Raw genomic sequence first — 11569 nt, forward strand, 5'->3', positions numbered from 1 at the left:
AAAGTTCAGCTTGATACCCACCTCTTCGCAATAGTCTTTGAATTCATTGGACGTGAAGTTGCCGCCGTTGTCCGTGACGATGCCGTGGGGCACTCCAAACCCGAAGACGAGGTCTTTTATGAATTTTACTCGCAGATGCTCCGTCCGGTGAATTTATCGGCTTTGCTTCTATCCACTTTGTGAATTTGTCGACAGCCTACTAGCATGTATTCCTTTCCTCCCGGCGACGATTTGTGTAACTTGCCAACCATGTCGAGTCCCCATTGTGCAAAGGGCCATGACAAAGGTATTGGTGCTAGCTCTGCTGCCGGAGAGTGAGGTTTTGCGGCAAACCTTGACACGCGTCGCAAGTTCGTACTATGTCCTTAGCGTCCTCTATTGCTGTCAACCAGCAGAATCCTGCCGGAAAACCTTGGCTGCGATAGCTCGACTACTTGCGTGGTGGCCACATATTCCTTCATGTACGTCCTTTAGAATTATTCTTCCTTCTTCGGGTGTAACGCACCTTTGCAAGACGCCTGAAATACTTCGCTTATATAATTCTCCTTTAACCACCGTGAAAGCTTTGGAGCGCCGGATTACTCGCCTTGCCTCAACTGGATCATCTCGGTATTTCTTTCCCGAGGATATATGATATGTATGGCTGCATCCATGGTATCTGTATTACTAGGACCAGGTCTTGCTCTTCTTCTTCTTCCTCTTGCTTCTCCTTGATAGCCCCCGAGGGTTTCTTCTCCTTCTTTTTTGATTTTGTCGTCTCAGTAGATCTCTCTGTTATCTCCTCCCAAAATACACCTGGTGGGACCGCAAGGCACCGCGACCCGATGTTTGCAAGAACGTCGGCTTCGTCGTTGCTCAATCTGCTAATATGTTTTACTTCGCATCCATCGAACAATTTCTCGAGCTCATTGTACACCTCCTTGTATGCCATCATGCTATCATTGATCGCGCCACATTGGTTCATAACTTGCTGAGCTACCAACCGTGAGTCGCCAAAGATTTTTAGTCGAGTTGCTCCGCAGTGCTTTCGCCATCTTCATCCCGTGTATGAGAGCCTCATATTCCGCTTCATTGTTAGATGCGTTAGGGAACGTCATCCGAAGGATGTACTTCAACTTGTCGCCTTCAGGTGATATGAGTACTACTCCCGCGCCAGCCCCCTCAAGCCTCTTGGACCCATCGAAGTTCATAGTCCAGGTTCCTCGATAAATCTGGGGTCCCGTACTTTGTAACTCCATCCACTCGCGATGAAGTCCGGTAGTATTTGCGACTTTATTGCTTTTCTTTTTCATACGTGATGTCCCGAGGGGAAAGTTCTATTCCCCAAAGGGAGACACGACCCGTAGCTTCCGGGTTGTTCAAGATATTTGACAAAGGAGCTTCATTGACCACTATGATCGGGTGTGCCGAAAAATAGTGGCGCAATTTTCGTGCCGTCGTGAACACTCCATATGCTAGCTTTTGGTACCGAGGGTACCTTTGTTTTGAGGGAGACAAGACTTCGCTCACGAAGTATACCGGTCGCCGTACTCCATGGATTTTCCCTTCTTCTTCTCTTTCGACAACTAACACCGAGCTAACCACTTGGGGTGTGGCCGCAATATACAGCAGGAGAGGTTCCTTTTCCTTTGGAGCCACCAGGATTGGTGGTGTCGATATTTTTCGCTTCAAATCCTCGAAAGCTCTATCGGCTTCTTCGTTCCATTGGAATTTATCTCCTTGTTTGATCAGCGCATAAAATGGTAACGCTTTTTCTCCTAACCTCGGCGACGAATCTGCTCAAAGCCGCGACTCGCCCAGCTTAGTTGCCGTATTTCTTTCAACTTTGTTGGCTTCCTCATTGTTACTATGGCTTGTATTTTGTCGGGATTTGCTTCAATCCCTCTTGCTGAAACTAGAAACCCCGTAAGTTCTCCCGCTCGGGACGCCAAAAGAACACTTCGTCGGGTTCAGCTTAAGGCAGAATTTGTCGAGGTTGTCAAAAGTTTCTTTGAGATCCTCGATCAGCGTTGTCCCCTTTTTTGATGTGATGACGACATCATCGATGTATACTTGCACGTTTTTCCCGATCTCGTGTTGCTAAACATTTCTGCATCATCCTCTGATATGTTGCTCCCGCGTTTTTTAGACCGAAGGGCATTGTCTTGTAGCAAAACACGCCGTACGGTGTAATAAACGCTGTCTTGGCTTCATCATCTTCTTTTAATCTGATCTGGTTATAACCAGAGTATGCATCCAAAAAGGAAAGACGTTCACGACCTGCCGTGGAGTCGATGATTTGATCGATCCTTGGGAGGGGAAAGTGATCCTTAGGGCAATGCTTGTTTAGACACGTGAAGTCGACGCACATGCGAAGGACTGTCGTGTTTTTCTTCGGCACCATCACCGGGTTAGCTACCCATGTGGCTTCGTAGATATCTCTCCGATAAAACCAGCTTCCTCTAGTCGATTTATTTCTCGATAGCATGGATTTGCGGTTTGGTTCCGAAAACGCCGCAAAGGTTGTCTCGATTGGTTTCGCTCGTTGGATCCAAATTTAGGTGGTGCTCGGCAAGTTCCCCGGGTACTCCCGGCATGTCACCTGGACACCATGCGAAGATTTTCCAGCTCTCACGTGAGGAACTCGACGAGCGCGCTTTCCTATGCGATATCCATGTTGTTTGCAATGGATGTCGTCTTTTTGGATCCGTCGGGTGAATCTGCACCTCCTTGGAATTTTTCTCTCGTGTTGAAAGTTGATTCCTTGTTTGGCCTTCCGACGTCCGGCAGCACGTCGTAATCAGCCATGCTCTTCGACGCCAAGTATTCCGCTTGCATCCCGAAGGTTTCGACAATCGATGGAAATCCTTGTCGCACTTATCGCCTAAAGCGAAACTCCTTTGACCGTGATTGGTCCCTTGGGTCCAGTGCAATCTCCATAACAGGTATGTATAGTGTGGTACTGCCATAAATCTAGCGTATGCTGGTCGTCCCAACAAAGCGTGGTACCGTGATGGGAAATCCACGACTTCAAACTCCAGCTTCTCGATTCTATAATTTTCTCGGGTTCCAAACCGAACGTCGAGGTTGATCTTCCCCAATGGGTAACTTGGTTTTTCCGGTGTGATGCCGTGGAACCTTGTGTCTCGTTGGCTTCAGTGTTTGCTAAGGATATGTTCATCTTCCTCAATGTATCTGCGTACATGAGGTTTAGGCTGCTGCCGCCATCTATGAATACTCGAGAAACGTCAAATCCTCGCGATAATCGCCGGCGTAATGAGTGCTGACCGCCCCGGTCGAGGAACCCGCTGCGGGTGGTCCGCTATGGTGAAGCCGATGTCTTGTCCTGACCAATTGAGGTACTCAACTGTTGGTGGAGGCATTTTCTCTGCCATGAACACCTGTCGCGATATTACTTTTTGAGCTCTATTGGATGGCCTTCCCTTCTGAATCATCGACACTGCTCCGTTGGAGTTAGGATCAACATAGGGTGGTGGTGCTGGTGCTGCCGCTATTCTGAGCTGGTGTTGATTGCCTTCTGTAATCGCGGGAGGTGGCGGTAGGTGAATTTCGCTCCTAGGCTCCCGAGGGTTTCTCTGTGCTGCTCGTGCGTGAGCGTTTTCTGCACATCTGAACATTGCTTGGAAATTTCGACAATCTTTCCGCAAGTGTCCCGACTGTCTTTTCCCATTGCTATCGAGGAAAAATGCATTTGGCACGGTCCGTTCAAGCATTTCTTCGGGAGACATAAAAGGTCGTGGAAACCTTGGCCCACTATTTTGCCTCGTTACTGGAGTCGTCCCTATTATCGCCTCGCTGCTCATTGCTTCTCCGATAATCATCTCTCGTTGCTTGCTCCCGTATTTGACCGAAATCCTGCCGAAATTTGCCCCAGGGCGTCAGTAATTCGAGCATCGTCGAGGAAATCGTCGCCTCGTTCGATAATTTCGACTACGGTCCTCCTCTCGGCGACCGTGTCGTTTATTGTGGACAGCGTCTTCTCCGTCTCGCCCATCTATTTGCTATCTTCATCAACGCGGATACTGTTTTTGGATTGGTCCTTCCCAAGTCCTCGACAAAATCTCCGCGTCTCGATTCTCGCGACAAACGCATCTATTGCTCTCTCGTCGGATATATTTTCTCGCCGAGTTTTTTATGATGTTCCACCTTTGGATGTATTTTCTCATTGACTCATCTCGGCTTTTGTCGACACGCCCTCAACTCTTCCAACGATGCGAGCTTCTTGCATGTGGATCTAAAGTTCTTGACGAAAACGTCCTCGAAACTTTCCCAGACTGCCGATAGATCCCGGCGGAAGTTTTTTGATCCAAGATCGAGCGGCTCCACTTAAGTGCACCTGAATACTTTGCATCGCTCGTTGCTCTAGTTCCTCCAGCTAGCTTCACCGTCTCGAGGTAATCAATTAACCAGTCCTCCGGGTCTTGCAAGCCGTCGAACTTTTTGAAGTGATCGGGTAACTTGAATCCCGAGGGGACTCGAGTTTTTCGGACTCTTCTCGTGAAGCACGGTAGACCACACATATCCTCGTCATTAACCTCCGGGACCGCCGATGATCTCTTCGCTTTGCCTTGCTCTATCGACCCTCGCTTGGGCTCCTATGTCTCTTGCTCCACTTGGTCCTTCCGGAGCTGCCGCCGTTGCTCGCCGCAGGTCGTGGACTATTTTGCCTTGCTCGCTCCTTCGGGAGGCGTTGCTACGAACGCCGTCCCCATAGCTCCAACTCCCGCCAATGCCATGTTGTATAGTGTTTCCCTTGGATCTCCCGGGGGCGGCTTGGATGCGAGGATGTAAGCTTGTGTCGCCATATATCCAGACTTTCCGGTGTCTTAGGGATAATATTTCCTCTTGTATCTATCGTCATAAAGGACATGTCGAGGTTTTGAACCAAGTACTCTCTTTCGCTTCGGGTATGTGTTGTAGCCTTGATCTTCCTCTCGTTCCGAGCCTCCCCGTGGCTATCACCCGAAATTCTAGATTGTCCACTTAGATCCGCCCTTCTCCTCGCCGGATGCGTAAGCTGCCTCCTTTCTCCCGTTTAGCTCAACTGTCTCTGTTTTTCTATTTCTGGGCAGTTCGTGCGAGCATATATTGATAAGCTTGCAGCTCTTGAGCTGTAGCCGTTGTCGTCATTGGTTCTCGAACCATCTATGGCTTTTGCCGCTCTATCCCGAGCTGCCCGTGGAAGTTGAACTCGACGCGTGGTGTGGGCCCGACGTATTTAGTGCCCATACCTCTCCTTAGATCCGAGGGATCGACAAAAGGATTTCCCAATTGATCGAAAGCCTCCGATGTTTCCTCTTGATCTTCGATAGCATAAATCTGATGATATTTTGTACTCGGATCTATGTTGGGTTCGGTGACATCATTGTTGAGATTGATGAAGACCTTGCCCACTCGTGAGAGATTTGTCGATGAAGTTGTAACTCGTCGACATCGCTTGAGCCATCGCTTATATATGAGTCCGCGGATGACCCGGACGATGCGTTGCTGAAGATTTTGGCGAGTTTCTCTCTCGCTCTGGTGCTGACGTAGCGTGTTGCCGAAGTTTCTTCTTCGACTCAGTTGATGATGCATAGCTTGAAAATTCAGAATCGACCGCCGACGATCCCGACAAAATCGGAATTTCGACACGATACGATCCTTCTTTCTTGACGCGAAAGTGGAACCTTCCGAACGTCATCTCCAAGGGCTCCGCCAGATACGCATATGCATCCAAACGGGAGGGTGGGTGAGGAACAAAATCAACAGGACCAGTAGCGATCTCGTTTACCTCGATCCATAGTGTTGCTCCCGGTTGACGATGTCGAAGATCTTGAACGTGCCATCGAGATCGGATCCTTACGCCTCTAATTCCCACAGACGGCGCCAATTGACAAGGGATTAACTTGTCAATGCCTATGGATTATAGGCTAGGGTTTAGTTAGAAGTAGAGGGCAAGTAGATCTCGAAGGTTTCAGCCGAAAAGTACTCGACGAATATGAAAACTAGGGTTTGCGGACAATGATTCGATGATCTTCTCGTCCCTCGACCCCCTTTATATAGGTGGAGCCGAGGGATTCGTGCTATACAAGGATTACATAGTCCGGGACGGTTTCTAACTCATCCCGCTAGATTACAAATAACACTTCCTATTACAACTCTATCTTTTCCTTAAATACATCTTGGGCTCTCGAGTCTTCTTATTCTTCGGGTAGTGGGCCTTCAATAAACCCCGGGTACTATATTAGGCAGGCCCATTTGGGATGCCTATGTCACCCTCTGCCCTTATAAGCCACGCATCGCAAAATTCCGGGCCGGTGGGCATAGGCATCATACTTGGTCTCCGCCCACCCAAATCAAATTCAAGGATTCCAAGGGAATTCCCAACAACAACAACCCAGCAAAGGGAGTCCCCAACCATCACAGCGGGCATTCCCGGATAAACACCGGTGGCGTCGCTGATTGAATCCCGGGGCGGAAGATTGCCCCATGAGCCGGTCTCGGATGAGTAAACGGAAGCGCACGCCCGGTGCATGTCGTTGGTGCCTAGCAAGACCACCCGGAAGTAGCGGCCATCTCCGGCAGTCGCGAAGCACCGCCGCGCCGAACACGTCTCCGGACCCCGGAGGAATGTCCAGGCGGTACCGGTCGCCGCAACGGGTTCCCACACCAGGAGCTGGTTCCGCGACGAGTGGAGGATGAGCACGAGGCCATGGCGGCATCCGAGGAGCCCGAAGTGGTCATCCTGGTCGATGGGTAAGGCGAAGCGGCATGGCGGGATGCGATTGGGGGCCTCGAGGGCGGGCTGGAAGAGGACGTTGCGGAAATCGTTGACGAAGCAGCCGAGGTGGGGCGGGTTGCGGCGGTGGTGTGCCCGGAAGCGGCGGGAGAAGCGGGGGTCGGAGGCGAGGCTGCGCCAGCGCCTGCAGACGGCGGAGGCGCGTGGGAGGGATGACGGCAGCGGGGGAAGGCGGAGCAGGATCTCGGCGAGCAAGTTGTCGTCTTCCAGAGGCGGCGCCGCCGGCGAGCAAGAAAGGCGGCGGAGGGTCATACTGGAAGTGGTGGAACTCGAGTGGAACTAGGGCATGTGCCTGCCACGATGTGGAGTGAGGTGCTGCCGTGCTGGTGACAAGATGCTTCCAAGTCTGTAGTCGGGGGCGGGGGCCATGCCTGCGGATAGGGATTCGTCGGGAGAGAGAATTAATGATTCACCGCTTCGGCCTCTGAACAAGACGAGTAGTAGTACCGACACGAATTCAGAACGGCGGGCGACGTACGAGTAGTAGTATCTGAAGAAAAAGAGGTTAATTAAATTTTTGCTCTCGCAATTAATCCTCCGTCTCAGCGCGCCCACGAATAAAAAAGAAGCCATTTTCATTTCTTCCATCGACTCCCACGCTCGCAATTCTTTTTTTTTCGAGGGACAGCCAGATGGCGCTTTATTTATCACTGGAAAAAACAGAGTTACATCTTGGATTACAAATGGCAAAGGCCAAATAAACTCTGCGGAGGTCTCGTTGCTTGGGTCTCTGCAAATTAAGTTAATCATCCGCCTCTGTATCAGCAAAGGAATAAACAAAAATAAGAGCTAGCGCCGCCTTATTATAGCTAGTACCGTAATTAAGGAGGAGTCCATCACATCGTTGCTTAATTGGCTTTTCTTTTCGATCTCATCCCGATCGCGCGCGCGTAGCTGGGGAAAAGGAAAACATGCACATGGATCGACCAGCTCGTTCGTTGCACTCGCCCATAGGAAAAACTAAAAGTCCTACTTTTCCCTTTACTAGTTAAGAGTGTTCCAAAAAAATGGTAACTACTACCTTATCTAATACAGTATCTATGAACTTTCAAAACAAATATCAGGTATTAATAATAGTCTAATAAACAATTTGACACTAAACACGTGCTTTCTTTCGGGTGCCGCTAAGCGTGCGCTCTACAAAAACGCCGTTCCTACCACCTGACATTTCCGCGCCACCGCCATGCAGCCGCGACGCCGTTCAAGCTCAAGGTACCGCGGCGTCCGCACAAAACCTTCTACACGGAGATCCGGACTGGCAACGAGCACATCATCCGATGAACTTCCACGACGTCTAGAGCCGAGGACCTCGTGCCGCCGCCACGCCTCGTCCCGCAAAAGGAGCAGCGCCGCCCGCGAACACTAGAGTGTCGCCTTCTCATCGCCGAGTGGGCGGCCCGCTTCCCCGAGGAGGTCGCCTCGAAGAAGAAACAATTCGACGCGCACAAGGAGGCATAGAAGGCTGCCAAGAAGGAGGACCGCCTCTTCCGGAGGGACAACAAGGCAGTGAGGCGCGCCATCATCGAGGCGCAGATAGCTGGTCCGCAGACCATCTCCAACAATCATCCATGTCCTGACACATGCCTGAAATATGTCGACGCCATCCTCAAAAAAGCTAGCGAGTGTTTTCCAATATGGTCAGTAACAACGGTGCTAGTTCCGATGGCAGGTCGGGGGTCGCTAGCCTCTTTTTGGGTTTCCCATGTCTAGTGTAAAAAAGTAGGAACCCACCTATGTTTAACTTATAGTTCATTTTACCTTTTTTAGTGCAAATTTCTTATCTCAAAATTTGCACTAGAAAAAACTAAAATGAACTACATGTGAGATTTAGGTCGGATGCCACTTGACACCCTATTTGCATGTGCATATAACATGTTGCAACGTACACAAAGAGTAAACTCACATGGAATCACCACTTTTAATGAAATGCTGAGGTGAAGACGACGTCCTCGGGACCTGTTGAACATGCTTCTCCTAAAATTGTGCGGGAAGGGACAAAAATCCTTAACCTTTTGCATGGGTCCCTAATATGGGTATGTAAGGGTGGTTTAAAGAGGAAAACCCGATACACAATTCTGAAAATTTTGAATTCATATTGCAAAACTCTCACTTCAAGGCCTTCGAAACCACTGTTGTTCGAAATTAGCATGTTTTTGGGTTGGTCATATTCATATGACCCATTAATATAAATAAAATGCAAGGACACATGAAATCACCACTTTCAATGGAAATCTAGTGGTCGACATAGCAGGGCCATGAAACATGGTTTCGCCGAAAAACGTATGAGCAAAGGTTGGAAAACCTCTCGCTCCTGCATGGGGTTATAATATAGGTATATAGGGTCGTCATAGTAGGAAAAGCCAAAGTATAACTTGGAAGTGCCATTTCTTGCCAATCTCGCATAAAAGATTCTGAATTTAAAGTGCATAAATCCCACTTGAATGCTACATACACAACTATTTTAGGAACCCTTGACTCTTTTTTTTTGGGTTGGTCACTTTCATATGTCCTATTCTAACATAATCAAATAGTAATTTCACATGGAAACACAACTTTCGATGGAAATTTAAGGGGTGGTTAGCCGACGCGGGTGCACAAAATAAGGTTTTGCGAAATCTAGTGAGGAAGGTTCGGAAACCCTCCCCCTTTTTCATGTGGTCATTCTATGGTCATATAAGAGTGGTGTTAATAGCGAAAAAAATAAACAACTTTTAAAAGGCACTTAGTTCACAAGGAATGATTTAGTTGTCGTAGTTAGCTTCCTAGTATAATTGTTCGTGTCTAAGTAGTTGAGATGCTTTAGTGTAGAATTTTAGGGACATCATCATGCCCATCGAGTTCTTCTTTCGGCCTGGCCCATCTGATATTCTTTCTGACAATGAAACCGTTGTTTTACCTTGACTCCCACCATCCCCAACCACCTCCATCGCATGTTGTTTTATCCCGAACATCAGAATAATAGTGGTTCATCTCCGGTGCCGGTGTGCCCAGCAACCCATACGTTCAATCGTTGCCTCTCTCTCATTGAAACATGTCATCCTAAGCGTTCTCGGGGTGTAGTTATCGAGGCTAGGTGAGTTGTGCATGTTTTTGTACCAGTGAGGGAGGACGCAAACACATGCACTTGTAGTCGTTGATGGGTGCTCGACACATGCCATGCACGATGGACGTGAAAAGGGTTTTGTTCCACACCACGGGGCATCTCTTAAAAATTATTGCTGAGCAGTCTAAGCGAGGATATATGGCGGTGGATGACCATGCCACCGCGCCTCTAGTGCCATGATACATACTAGGTTGATGGCCATTGCCTAGCCGTCGGTTGCTCTTCCACCCAACAACTCCCCAGACCACCGCCGCCTCTCGCGACTTCCCCCGATCACGGCGAGCTAGCCCAGCGTAGGGGTCAAGCGGGCCAAGGGCAGTGATAGCCGGAGCTGCAACCGCGCGCCGTTCAACGCGGGTGGCCGGCTGGGGATGAGCTGATGGTCGGATTCGCGAGGTGCTGTTGCAGGCCTCCATATATGGGGATCTGCTGCCGGAGACCCCCTGGACCATCTCCGCGAGCTGCTGCAAGTCAGTCCGCGATTTCCCGCTGCCGGCCACTATTCCGTGTCGCAGCAGGATACATCTCCCGGTGAACTCTCTCCCCTCCATGTAGCCTTGCTAAGATTTCTTTCTTTCTTTCCTTCCTTTTCAATTAAATGCGTAGGTCGGTAGGTAGTAGTAGATAAACGCTCGCCTGTATAGAATTCCACAAGTTTCGTTTCAGATGTGATCGACATATCGATCTCATCAGCACCAGCCTATACCCGTGTGTTTTTGGGTGTGCCTTGTTTAGAGGACTGAACGAGCCTTTGGTGATCGATCCTCAACTTCTCTAGGATGTTGCTCTGTTTTCTGTGGCAGTGTACATCTGAACCCAAATGTGGTCACCGAAGAATCTCGCCTCGTTGTCTGCTGCTAGCTGTATGCGTACACGTATGTTAGGTGCTACTATATATGTGGATCATCTGTTAGCTGCATATTGCCTAGTACAAGCTCGCGTACTGCTATACAGTGCTACTACTTAGAATCCACTCTGGTTATTACGCCCAGTTAAAAATAACAACTGATTATTTGCGTGTTGCTTTGATTTGTGAATATAAGAGCTTTATACTGCACTATTTGCTTGTGAACATATAGATGAATGTTAAACATCCCCTAGGGTAAATAAGGTGTCAAAAAAAAAGAAGCTAAACATTGGTTCTTTCTTTCCTATTGAATTGAAACGTGTAAACCAGTATATGTAGTTGATAAAAGCATCCGATGTATGCATTTCATGCAAATCAATTTCACTAATTCAGTGTCGTTTGGATAGGCAGTTCTATAATGTACATTTTCTGGTGACGCATTCATGAATAGACATGTCTTATTCCTCCTCTGTTTGTTATTTGTGTTTGTCGCTTGATTTGGTTCCAATATGTGTTGCTGTATGTTAACGGTTGTCTGACCAGTACTTGTGCTAGTTTTAATTTGGATCCCAAGATATTGTCGAAGATAAGGTGTATAAACCTCGATGTAACATCCTCAAAGAAAATTTGGCTCGTGTTTCTTCTATTTTATCATTTGTAATGGATGATTTGTTCAGACTTAATTCAATTTCATAACTTCAATTTTAAGTTCCTATATTAATGATCAATTGATAACTCTATTGTCACCTGAAGTTTAGCTAGTGATTACATTGTAGATTGTGTTGCCATTTCATTCCTAAAATTATCAATAATATATGACCTGCTGCTACGTGCAGTTATA

The sequence above is a fragment of the Lolium rigidum genome, chromosome 2 (assembly GCF_022539505.1).
Source record: "Lolium rigidum isolate FL_2022 chromosome 2, APGP_CSIRO_Lrig_0.1, whole genome shotgun sequence".
Taxonomy (NCBI): Eukaryota; Viridiplantae; Streptophyta; class Magnoliopsida; order Poales; family Poaceae; genus Lolium; species Lolium rigidum.